The following is a 13,894-nucleotide window of genomic DNA, read 5'->3' on the forward strand; positions in this document are numbered from 1 at the left end:
TTAAGTATACAATATGATATTGTTAACTATAGGCACTATGCTGATGGTAAAACTCTAGGACTTTTTTGTCTTGCATAACTGAAACTTAAAACCTTTTGACCAATACCTCCCTGATTCTCCCTCCTCCTAGGTCCTGGCAACCACCATTCTACTCTTTGCTTCTGAGTTTGACTATTTTAATTAAGAGTTTTTATTATACATACATACATAATAATAACAATAATAAATAGGACAGGAGGAAACTTTTAGATGTGATGAATAGATTTATGGTATAGATTGTGGTAGTGGTTTAATGGGTGCATACTTCTTTTCAAACCGATCAAGTTGTATACATTTAGTACATATATGCACAGCTCTTTGTGGTCAATCACACCATGACAGAGTGGTTAAAAAAAGAAAGAAGAAGAACAGCACAAGCACAAAGGAAAGGACATGTAAACACACAGCAAGAAGGTGGTTGCCTGTGAGCCAGGAAGAGAGCTCTCACCAGAATCTGACCATATTAGCACCCGGATCTCAGGCTTCCTTGCAAAACTGAGAGAAATAAATGTCTGTTGTTTAAGTCACCTAGTCCATCTATGGTATTTTATTACAGTATAATCTTGCACTTACCCCTTTTGCCAAACATACACCTTGAAATTCTCTTCCTGCAGCTCTTACAACTAGTATTATGCAGTTGTTAAGAGCCACTCTAGACATTTACCAACTGTGTGACCTTGGGCAATATGTTTAACCTCCCTGTCTCTCAGTTTCCCATCTTTAAAGCAGGTTAATAATAATACCAACCATATGGGGTTGTTGTAGAGATGAATTTAGTTCGTGGACATTCTGAATGAAAGGCAGATAAATAGCAGATTGTCATTCCTAGAATGTAAATCCTGTAACAGCAGAAACATTCTTTTTTTTTTTTTTTTTTGTTTCCCAGTGTATCTCAAGCACCTGGAATTGTGTTTGGCACATAGTCACACTACATAAATATTTCAGAGTGATTGAATCAATGGTCCTCCCACCTTTCTGACTGGCTTGCCAAGCTCTCTATAATTTGACCATACTTAAGCTTTCCAGCCTTATTTCCCTTTCTAATCAACTCAGAAATGTATAGCTATATTGACTGACTAGATAATTTTTTTGTCTAAGTCCTACATTTCATATTTTATTTTCCTTGTTCCACCTATTTCTTCTATTTGCAATGTCTTGCCAATTCCCAACCTACCTCAGCCTCCTAAGTCCTACCCATCTTTAAGAGCATCTCAAACTGCATTCATGTTAGTAAGCGTTTATTAGATTTGATAGACCATCCTAACTTCCAGAAGATTCTTCGGCTCCCCTTTATATTCGCTATCTCTTACAAAGGTAAATGTGCAACTCCTCTACTTCCTGCTGCACACACAGACACACATAGTCACAAACATAGCATCCCAAAGGCTCCTTAAGGAACAGGAAGTGGGATTCTCAGGGTCTTACCTCCTCAGACCCTAAGAGCCCTCTCTGCTCTCAAATGGAAACATCTCATAAGGCCCGGTTTGGATTTCTTCAGCACCTCTTCACAACTTTCCCCAAGGAGTACTACTTTACCAAGACAGAGTAGAAATATCTAGACAAGGTTATCGTACATTAGAATTCACTGCTTCAGTTTGGGGAGTACTTTTCTAATACAATTTGAGATGACCTTAGGAGAAACACAGAAGGTTATAAAGTTAGAATTGATTCTCAATGTGTGGAAGGTGATGCTCACAGATGAAGAGGATGCCCCCAACACCTTAGTTCTTTTTTCTGCCCTCCTCTACACAATCAAGTTCATGACTGCCTTAGTGCATCTCTGGAAAATGAACAGGCTCTTTCTATTCTGAAAGTCATCAGAGATTATGCCAAAATTTAATGAAAAAGGGGCAAGAGGACAGAGAACAGAAGTATCTGAGAGACCCAGATTCCTGCAGTAGCTTGGCCTCCATGGAATTTGGATAGAAAGCTCTATAATAAGTTTGATATGTTTTTATTTTCTTCTCTCCTATGACTGTTCTGCTACCTATTCCCCTCCCTGAGATGTGCCCCCCTCCTTGTTAAAGTAGATTTGTTTGATCAAATCCTAAGCCTGCTTACACAAACAGAAGGTGGAGGTTAATTAAGCATAGCTATTTGTTCTTCTGGGGAGACCAGAGGCTCTTCTCTACCAGTGCCCCCCAAAGACAACAATGATATCATTTCTACATTCTTTTTTAATCTTTTTAAAAAATGTCTATTTATTTTTGAGACAGAGTGTAAGCAGGGGGAGGAGCAGACAGAGAGGGAGACACAGAATACGAAGCAGGCTCCAGGCTCTGAGCTGTCAGCATAGAGCCTGACATGGGGCTCAAACTCATGGACCATGAGATCATGACTTGAGCTGAAGTCGGACACTTAACCAGCTGAGTCACCCAGGCAACCCTCATTTCTCAGTTCTTAGAGCCTTTCCAACTCCTCACAGTTGTGAATGGATGCATTCTGAGGACACAGTTGCCACCTACTGGATTAAACATGCCTTTTCACCATGGTAAATAGGTTGGAGTATAGTCTCATAATATCCAGAGACCTGAGGCTGTGGCTACAAAGTTGCCCCAATTTGCTCTCTGGGTCTATCTCTGTTTTGCTCCATTAATTCTGAACTAATTGTTGCCTTATCTAGGAATCTGATGAGTATCATAATTAAAGCACCTAAACTTATTTTTCCTGCCAGAATATTCATATCAACATTCCATTAACTCCCAGAGAAGGTAGACATCACACATAATTAGAAGCATTGCAATAATGCCAACCTACATTGATCTCATGTATTCTAGTGTACAGGTAAATTTCATACCTATAACTGCAGATTACACTCATAATAACTCACTCCATAAGGAAAGCCTGGAGACTATAATTAGCCCTTTTACAAATAAAGATTCTTAGACAGTTTGGCTAAGTGATTTTGGCTTATAAAATGGCAGAAGCAAATCTTCTGTTGAATAAACAGAGGGAAGGATCTCTTAGGAAGAGAGTGGGAAAATGTAAGTAGGTCCCAAAGAAGAATTTTATGAGGTGTTAGACAAAAAAAAAAAAAAAAAAAAAAAAGAAAGAAATCTGATTTACCTTGTATCAGATTGATTTAATTAATGTGTAAAGATTTCTAAATGAAATAACCTGTACCACTCACCTTTCTGGTCTCTTTCAGTCTATTGATAGCCTGCCTGCCCTTCTGTTCTTACCACCACCAACATGCTGCAGGCACAGAAATCCAACCTAATAGTATTATGTCACGTCATGTCATCTTGGATCATATCCTATCATTTCTCCTGTGTAAAACCCCCTGATAGCTTTCCATTGCTCTTAGGATAACGTCCATGCCTTCACATTGCCGGTAATGAGAGCCTGCACGATCCCATCCCTAAAGGTCTGTTTCTGTTCTATCTTATCTCCCATTCATCCTCGCTCTCCCCAGTCCAGCCATACCTTCAGTTCTTTGAGTACTACTCCCCCTCCACATCCAGACTCAATTATAACTTCCTCTGGTAAGTATTTCCTACCTTCCTAACTAGGATGAACAACACTCTTATGGGTTTGCATAGTCCCATGTCCCTGCCCTTGGAGAGCTTAGTAATTTCATGTTTATTTGTGTGATTAGTTGATCCATTTCTTGTTTTTCACCTACATGGAGAGGTAGAGGTGACCAGTTGGGCTCACTGTTGTATCCCCATACCTGCCACCACACCTGGCATAAGTAGGCACTTAATAATTAATATTGACTGAATGAATGAACAAATGAGCAAATAAATGGAGAATGAAGGTGATCCTTCAAACTAATCCTCATTAAAATGAAAAGTCAATAGAAAGTTATGTCCCTCTTGGTAAGAATCCCATCTACTTCTAAATTTGTTAAAAAATTTTCATAAGTAAGAGTTTAGTCTTAAAGAACTACTAAGGACTTATGTAAATGTCTCCTCTTTTTTCATTTTCACTGGGAACAATCTACCTGGCCCTTTTCTTCTCCCTATCCCTCACTTTAGGAAGTAACCAAACCATTTTCTTTAAATGGCAGTGAAATACTGCTGGTGAGTAATTCCCTAGCAGGCAGCTCTTCAGGGTCAAAAACACTGCTCAAGTGCCCACCTGTGTGTGGGTTTTAGAATCACTCATCCTAACACTTGAAAGTGAGGACCTCAGTGGGGTCAGATGTTGAGCCTCTGAGGAAATGACCACCTTCTTCCAACTTCCCAGCTCTTTGTTAAGAACCCTACCTTGAGCTTATTTATACTGAGAAAAGCTTTTTCAGCAGACACACACCTGTTCCTGAACATCCTGAGAGTGAGCTGTGGGGTTTCCTCATGAAAGGGTCTGTTCATGCAGAGCTCAGTGAGTCTGTCTCAGAAAGAAAAATGAGTAAAGGAACTTTTTTCCCCCCAAAACACAGCTCTGTCCAAAGAATGTGCTGATAGAAGAGAGTTTTAAGGCAAAAGAGGCAAAGCAAATAAGAGGAAATGATCCAACAACCATGTTGAACAGAGTTTTCTTTCCAAAAGCAGATATGAGGGGCGCCTGGGTGGCGCAGTCGGTTAAGTGTCCAACTTCAGCTCAGGTCATGATCTTGCGGTCCGTGAGTTCGAACCCCGCGTCAGGCTCTGGGCTGATGGCTCAGAGCCTGGAGCCTGCTTCGTATTCTGTGTCTCCCTCTCTCTCTGCCCCTCCCCCGTTCATGCTCTGTCTCTCTCTGTCTCAAAAATAAATAAATGTTAAAAAAAATTTTTTTCAAAAGCAGATATGAATGTATATTTTTCTGTTGGATTCCTTCAGACAGAGAACTGGAGCTCAGATTAACTGGCATTTGCACAATGGTCTTTAAGTTGCTAATTCTTGGTGAAGGGAAAGAAGACTTAAAATCAGCTAATTTGGGGCTGTTGTTGGTTAACGCCAACATATTTGTGTCAGGAGTCAGGAAAGGATTAACTTTCCACTTGATCTGTGGATGTGCCTGAGGGGCAGCGAAGTTTTGAAGGAAACAGACCATTGGAGGATTTGTGTTTCGCTCCATCAGTTTGGACCTAAGAATCTAAGAAGACGCTTGTAGCACCGTCTTTCCTCTTAGCAGATTTTTTGCTCTGAATCATCGCAACATGTAAAGCCCTGACACCTAGGATATCCTGAGGGGGAAAGCAAGAGAGAAGGATGTAATTGTGCCAATTCATCTGGCCAGGAGACTGAGGGCACAATGTCCTTTGGGCAGAATAAATTGTTATTTTGGGACCTTGTGTTGATCATTTTGGCAGTAGTATCCTGGAGGGACAAATCCAGAGTTGCAGAAAGATGTTTGGGTGCCTGAGGCAGGAAGTCAATTAGTTCTAAAGCTCTCCTTTTTCCCACCCATATTTACACAGGGTGAATATCCATTAGGGTTCCAATTTAATGAACTGGTGTCTGGTTTACATTATATTGCCCAATTTAAAAAGCTTATGATTACATGCATGTAAATAAAAACAAATTATTACCTTTTATAGTTTGCAGTATTTCATTCACAGCAAAATGCTGAAATAAAAAAAAATGTATGTATGTATGCCTGTTCTGTAGTTGCCCAATGTTTCATGATATTTAAGTTCTGGTTCTCTTTGTCCCCAGTTTCTCTTCCCATATTTGATAAAAATCTTCACTTATTGTGTTTTAGAAAGAAACATTTTGTTGTTGTTGTTGTTGTTGTTTTATTTCTACAAGGCCATTTGGGCCTTATTTCCAATTACCATTGTAATACAACCTTGAATTTCTAGCTGCCATCCACCATCATTGTAAAGCTTAACACACTTCTCAGATTTAAAGGCTAAGAAATTCACAATGTAAGCACTTTCAACTCTGAAAGCAAAGAAACAAATGCTCCACCAATAAAATCTACTTTAGGAAATTTTCTTTTCTGGAAAGTGTTATTTCACTGTCCTAAATCTTTCAGAGCATTATAGCTATATACCTTACTCTCTAGTCAGGCCCACTCCACTTCTGTCTGAGCTGTGGCCATCACACATGGCCCTGAGGTGAAACACAACAGAGACGGCAGCAGTATATGAGGTACAAACTGAACAGCAATGTCCTGAATCATTCAAGTTCACCAGGAGGATGGGGGTGCGGAGATTGAGGTATTGGGGCTATGTGACTCTATTTTTTTTCCAGCTAATGATCTTATATTTTCTAAAGATTGTTGTCTACCAGCTTATGTTCCACTCTTCCTGCTCCTTTTCCTCCCCTTTTCTAGACCATCTCTAATTAATGCAATAAAAGATTCACCACAATGGAAGTGGTGATGGAGGCTCTGGACTGGGCAAAGCCCTAATACAGAGGCAAAGTGCTCAAGGGACTGGGGAAGGAGAAAGATAAATGAGGTTTCTGTCCACCCAAAATATGGACAAATGCCACCACATACAGCAAAAGACAGAATGGAGTTAACCACAGGAAGACAGGACTATTTCTTTTTTGTGTACTTTAGCACACACCTTTCATATGTAATCAACTGAAATAAAATAATATTTGCCTCACATTTTCCATTATATAATAGGTTTTTTCCTACATTCATGTAGGAAATGTTTGTCCTTCCTGGTTGGCATAACCTGCCTAATGCAATCTCTTTCATCTCTGTTGATATTGACCTTTCACCTGAGATACATTCTTCCTGGTGAGACCCATTCCACATGTCATTAGAGCATCTCAATGGTTAAATTTTTACATGATGGAGAATGTATCATTGAAGAGCAAACATTTTTGAGATTTTTTTGGATCTGTTTTAAAACTGTAGCTTGGATATTATCAGATTCATATGTTTACACTGTGCTGTGTCCCACGCAACTTGTAAATATTTGATAAATGTTACCTTTTAATTCCTGATAACATTATGAAAGTGTTAAGAAATGTTGTGGCCGATAACCTCTTTCTGAGCCTAAGATTCACATTTACCATGTAGTTATTGATTGACTAGAGCAAAATGATTTTGTTTTCAGGGAAACAGAGTCTCTCAGAGGCCACATTCAAACTTTCCCTTCATTTAATTGTATGTTTTCCAAGGACAGAGATAAGATTTTTCCCTGTTCTGATTCTCAAGCAGGTCAACCTGGGTCTACTAAGACCAAATATTTATGGACATATGTGAGTATGCAGTTCCCTAATGACAAATGTGTGATAATATGTCAGAATGAAAGATTTTTGAGACAGTAATGTTGACTGTCTGAGTTGGGCATTTACTTAAGCTGTGTTGCTGGGAAGCAGGTACCTGGCCCTCCATCAAATAAAGCTTTTTCTAATGAATGAGTTCACATTCTGAAGTGTAACCTCCAGAATCAGAACATTCAGGTACTAAAACATCATCCTGGGCAGAAACAGTTGGAAATTTTTATGTAAGCCTGAGAATACTTTATTTCAAGCCTATGCTACACAGTAAATCAACCTTTCCTGGTTTAATTTAATGAAGAAAGCATCAAATAATACATTTAAATTTGATGGGAAAATGTTCTTAAAATATGCATACTATACTATATGATTCTATTTATATAAAGTGCACAGATACAAAACTATATTTGATGGTATCAGAAAGGACATGATGGGGCAGATTCTAGCGTGCTGGTAAGGTTCTATTTCTCAGTCTGCTTATTGTTTACTTAAGTGTGTCCAGTTTGTGAAAGTTCACTGAGTTTTAAAGTTATTATATATTATAATATATGTACTATATCATTTTTAATATATATTCCACAAAAATTATACATATACATTGAAGTCTGTATATGTCTTGGTAGCTTTTAGTTCTATTTTTCTTTAAATAAATGTGCATTCTCTTTCTTTCAATCTCAAAGGGATCTTTTAAGAAATGTACTCTCTTTGAAGTGGGCATGTGTACTCTTACACATATTTCTTGAAGGAACCTTATTATACCCAACTTACTTTTTGTGTAACTGTTCATATAAAGGAAAATTTATTCTTGCTGCATCTCATCAGGCTCTGAGCTCCCCAAGGCAGGGGCATGTCCTGTTTATATCCTCAGAGCCTGGTGCATGGTAGGCAATCAATAATTATTGAATCAGATGCAAAAGATTAGGTAGAACAGCATCCTTGATATTCCCCAACTCTGATCCCCAGAACCTTCAGTCTCTTTCCACTTGATAGTTCATAACACTGGTTACTAATGCAAGTTAAAGCGTAACCATCTCTGCTGTGACCAGGTCATATGATCTGCAGGGATCCAGCCTCAAATCAGGAGATATTGCACAAAGGCCAGGAAGCAGCCAAGGACGAGAACTGAGTAACTTCATCAGAGTTGGGTAAACAGCAGTTAGCACAATGGTCGCACTAAACAGGACAAGCTCAAAGTGCAGTGTCATGGCCAGATGGCTCCTTTCACTGGAATGGGCACAGGTGCCCCTTAGAGACCTGCCTTGCAGGAATGATTACAAAGAATATTTACCAAGTGATTTATGGCTTATGTGTTTTGTCTTTTTTAATCTCACAATAGCTTTGTGGTATAGGTAATGTCATTCCTGTTTTATAGATGAGGAGACAGATGCTTGGTAAGTTTAGCAATTTATCCCTAGTTTCCAAGTCAATGACAGAATTGTAACTCAAACCTAGGTCTGGCTGACTCTAAATTCCATGAACTCATGGCATTACACCTTTAAAAAGGAACAAAAAAAATCATGAAAACTCAAAATTACTCTGATTAAGCTAAGAAATCAAAAAACAAAAAAAGATGGGGCCAGATATTGCATTATTATTTTTTATTTTGTGGATAACTTGCTATTAGAAAGGAAAGTTAAAAGAGGCATTTTCTCTATTTTCTTTGCAAGGATACTTAATGTCTGTTCAGGGCCTGTGCTATATGTATCTCATTTTAACCCTGCCAGCAACCTGGGGAAGAAGGTACTACCATTACCTCTACTTAATAATGAGATGATGGAGGATCTTCAAGGTTAAATAACCTGCCCAGGGCCACTCAGCCAATAAGTAGCATTTTTGGATTGGTAACGAAGTCTCTTTCACCTCACAGTTGACTTTTCTTTCTAGAGTCAGCCCTGGTCTATGGGTAGTGGCTGCCTGGAGTTCTGTACAGAGATGGATTGCGAGGCACTGCAGAGCCCCTCTGGAAAGAAGGCTGGGATAGATTAGTCATGCTGCTTATTTGCCATCCTTGTGCCATACTGTTCCCACAACCCACTTCTCTTATGCCCTTAGGGATCCACCTGTGCTTAATAATCACAAGCTTTCTTATGCTTCTTAACCTGCAAGACACAGACATGAAGCCTACATCCTACTGAGCCATCTTTATATTTTCATTCTCCAAAGACATTGTATCCATCCCATAACCAAGTAGCAGATGTAGACATTGGTAATGTTTCTATTTAGGCTTTCATTTTGAGTAAGGGGACATTTAAATTATTAAAGTAAAGATAAGCTAAAATTAATATAATATCAGTTCACTTACAATAAAAAGGCATTAAATATCTATACTCTTTTGAGAAAATCAGAAGCAGACTAGGGCAATAAAAAAGGAACTAAGTCTCAGGCCCAAATTCCAACTTGACCATCACTGGTTCTGCAGCCCTGGACTGATCATTCAAATGCATGGATTATAGAGCCAGACCTGGGATTGAATTCTGGCACTGAATTTATAAGTGCTATGATTGTATGCAGTTGGCTATTTTCTCTAAAGCTTTGTTTTTTCATCTTTAAAATGTGAATACCAGCAACTACCTCATTGGTTTGTGAAATCCATGAAAATGTTGTATGTTAACTGTTAAGCACAGTCCTTGCAACATCGATGTCCTTAATAACTGCTAGCTGTCCTCATCCTTCCTTATCACTCAGTTTCCTCACCTATAAAACTTGACTATAAATACAAATCTTTCTATCCTTCACAGGGTCCATTTACAAGTTCACACTTTATAGAAATAAAGGATTTTATGTATTACACATTATTCACATCTCAAAAAATATTCAACCTATTAAGGAAAGAGGATGCCTCCAAAAAGGTAAGAGGTAATAATACATAATACACATTTGCAAAACAAATGAGGAATAATACATGGGAATGGGAAAAATCTTGGAATAAATGAAGTAATTAGAACTGAAAAGTTAGTGAAAGTGTGGATTTTGAAGGAAGAGAAAGGCATGCCCTGTCACAGAACACAGAAAAGGAGGTGAAGTTTCATTCTGCTAGAAAGAATATTCTGCTCAGATTCAGAACACATGATAGTGAGTTCTAATACTTCCTGACTTTTAACTTTTCTGAAACTAAAATATGTGTATCCTTGTAGAATGGGGGAAATCAATTACATTGGCCTTTTTAGGGACTGAGAGAATAAAATTAGATCACACATGTGAATTGACTTTAAAGAGCTGAAAACCAGGAAAGAAATAAAAATTGCTATTTTTAATTGATCACACAAGGCAAGGCCAGAACTACAATAAGGCAAATGACCTGTCTACGGTGCAAAATTTAAGAAGGCACAACTCTGAGATCTTGCTTTTTTAGATTTTGCACCCTCATCTCCTCACTTGCCTCACCCTGATCCCAGGCCAGTGAAAGGAGACAGCAAGCCCAGAGTAACATTGTAAAGATAAATAATGAGACATGAGGGCACAGTGATAAATCCAACTAATAACAGGCTACAAAGAACAAAGCATGAGTCTGGACCCAATGAATCAGTGGAGCAAGCTCAGGTTTTGGAGAAGGGACATGGTAGTATTTTCATAGCATGAGCATATAATGCGACAGTTCAGTTGGATTCTGAAACACATAACAGCTGATCTATATAAGGGGTCAATATTGCTCTGTTTTTTTACGGATTGGGAAGAAAATAAAATTATATATAACATTTTAAGTCAACTATTAAAATTATGAATGAATATCACCCTGCACTTACAAGAATTAATAATGCTGCTTTTTTTACTGTACTACATAACATAGTAGTAGTATGGATTGCCAGGGAACTCAAGCCAGACAAAGAAACACTAGCTATCTGCCATTGGTACAAATTGGCTACTAGAAAGGGAAACAGAATTTGGACAAACTGATGCTTTTAGCACAGTTATTCTTGAAACACAGTACCACTTACATGTAAATTGGGACCACTGTTGATCTGCAGCCTACAGAGTGTCAGTGTACTTGTGGTCTAGATATCTAAAAGAGGAGATCTTAATTCTGTTCTGTTAAGGACTGAGAAAAAATATATAGAGTCATGGAGGGTCAGAGACTCAGGAACTCATTTTTGTCTGTAATTGGAAAGTTTTATCCATCATATCTAAACTTATTGATTAGTAATGGCTTCCAAGAGCACCATCAAATGGATTCTGAGGCCTCAGCTTGGCTCAGCAAGAAAGAGCCACAATTGACTAACAATGTCTGTTACAAGTGTTGCAAAGGTGAGTGGTGGTGTATGTTCCACCTAGAGTCCCCTGATCTAGTTCAGTCCTTTTGCTTTACAATTAATAAAACTAACACCCTAAGAGGGGAAGAAAGAATCAAAGCCACACAGAAGGTAAATTAACAAGTCAGGAATCAAACCTAAATTATCCAGTCCAATGCAATTCTTTCACAATCCATTTCCCAAATATGTCACAGAACATTTTCATTTGTTTTTCGTTGAGTCTATCTTTGCTTTATATTTTGGTGCACAAAGCAAGATTCAGCATCTGAGTAATGCTTTTCTTCAGGATATTTTACTCTAGCTTAAACTACATCTTTTCTAGGCTACGTGATTAGAAATGCAGCATAATGGGAGCCTTTGCTGAATATGAAACAGATTCCTAGAAAACAAGTAGGCATTGATTTATTTTTATTGATGTGCTTTTACTAACTGACAGGAAGTGTTCTTTGAACACCTCTCTCCCAACCATTCCACTCCAATAAGCCACTGAGTTTGATCTTTTCCAACACATGGTCCACCCACTGTCTGGAGAGTTGAGAGCCTGACCAGCCACAGTGATAAGTGGGCCAACAGGCAACCAGTCTCCTCCATTAGGACGGTAGCTTCCTGATGCAGAACTTGCATCGTGACCTGAAGATAGTCCACCCGTTTGTGGAAGTGTGAACAAGAAATGGACTGGGATATGGATACCTCAGATAAGCCTTGGTCTTTTATTTTATTTATTTTTTTTTAGTTTATTTATTTATTTATTTTGAGAGGGAGATAGAGCATGCAAGCAGGGAGGGGCAGAGAGAGAGAATCCCAGGCAGGCTACACACTGTCAGCATAGAGCCCAACGCAGGGCTCCAACTCATGAATCATGAGATCATGATCTGAGCCAAAATCAAGAATTGGACAGTCAACCAACTGAGCCACTCAGGTGTCCCAACTCTTAGTCTTTTAAAAAGAAGAGATTTAGCTAGAAACAAACTTTCAGATGAACTATTCACACATTCACTGTATAAGGAAAAACAGGTTTTGGAGGAAATGGTATAAAATAAATGGGGGGGAAAAGCTGATTTTGGAGTACAGACATTATCTACTTAAATGTCATTTAACATTAGGCATTGTCATTGTCTAAAATCTCCAAATTCCACGTCACATCTGGAATCAGCAGTACAGAAGCACATGACGTTCTAAAGTCTGAGTTGGGAGGGCATTGGAGCCTTTGCTGTTAGAAGCAGAGTGACATGGCTTCTTCTAGGCTAGAAAGAGCCTGAAGTGTCAATTTGTTCTCAATTTACCACCTAAAAACAGGAAAAATTCTAATAAAATGTGGAGAAAAAAGAATGCTCCTTTTTGAATGATGTTCTTCCCCATCAAAGAGTTTCTTGGGGCTTTTTTTTTTCTGTGCTTTTGTTTGTTTTGTTTTTAATCAATACAATATCCAAATCATTACCAATTGGAATAGAAGGGAACCATATTTCACCCATAATACTACCATCCTAACACAACCATAACATCCTTCTGGTATGTTTTCCTGAGCTTGCATTTTTTTCCAATGGCTGTAACTTACTATTTTTCACTTAAAACTATAGTATATGCTTTTTCATATTTTTTGAAGTATTATTTTTTCCAAAACCAATATTTCTAATAGCTGCAAAAATGTTATCCAATGTATATGCCACACTTTGTCTTTCTAAATTCTTTATTGCTAGTCATATAGGTTATTTTCAATTCTAAATAATACTTCTAAGAACATCTTTGTGCAGACATATTTACTATATCGGTGAGATTCCCTGAGCTTAGATGTCATTATTTTTCCCTTTCATTCTTACTTCCCATTCTCATTTCCATTCCAAAATAAGCAGTTAGGTTTTTATCTTTGCTATTGCTTATTTGTTTATGATTATTTTTGTTCATTCTTTTTTGTTTGTAAATGGTTAAATTATTTAAAATATTTAGAGTTTTGCTAAAACCTTGTCTGCTGTTTTCTCAGTTATGGTCTTGGCCTGAATTAATGAAGTTTTATCTTCCCATATTCATGTGTGGGGCCAACTTTTCTATAAAGAGAGATAGTACCTGGATCTTCTTTGAAGGGTTTCACCGACGTTCTAGGTAAAACACTCCTTTGTGCTGGTGGCCACAGCAGGGACATCACTGAGAGGCTTGCCTGAAATAAAAATGGTACTTTTATAGCTATGGATGTGTTTGTCCAAAGAACATTTAATCACTGAAGGTTTTTTTTTCCCTTGTCTGTAGTAAGCAGCATTTTGTAACTGTAGAGTTCTGCTAATGCACACTTCTGCCGGGAAGCTTCCCAGGGTGGGGCACAAAAGATGCTAAGTGGCAGGGGGCGCGATGGGAGAAAGCCATTAACACTCCAGCAGCGAGGTCAGATTTGATGTTTCCTTTTGTTTGCTGGATCCAAATTAAGAAGCTGCTTCTGTACTTTCCCTATTGCCTCCCCCCTAAACACACTCTTGGGTCATCCCGCTCTGGTCACATCTTTTGACAAT

General features: G+C 38.3%; 2 long non-coding RNA genes across 5 annotated transcripts in view; one reads left to right on the forward strand and one right to left on the reverse strand.

Moving 5' to 3' along the window:
• LOC123385932 overlaps positions 1 to 13,846 on the reverse strand; it is a 148,611-nt gene extending 134,765 nt beyond the window's left edge. Inside the window, exon 1 of the long non-coding RNA XR_006599218.1 lies at positions 13,458 to 13,846. This is a non-coding gene — a long non-coding RNA (uncharacterized LOC123385932). The remainder of the gene's footprint in view (positions 1 to 13,457) is intronic.
• Positions 1 to 13,894, forward strand: part of LOC111560983 — a 64,960-nt gene that overhangs the window by 15,415 nt on the left and 35,651 nt on the right. The gene's annotated exons all lie outside the window — the stretch shown is intronic.

Source organism: Felis catus, chromosome B3 (assembly GCF_018350175.1).
Source record: "Felis catus isolate Fca126 chromosome B3, F.catus_Fca126_mat1.0, whole genome shotgun sequence".
NCBI lineage: Eukaryota > Metazoa > Chordata > Mammalia > Carnivora > Felidae > Felis > Felis catus.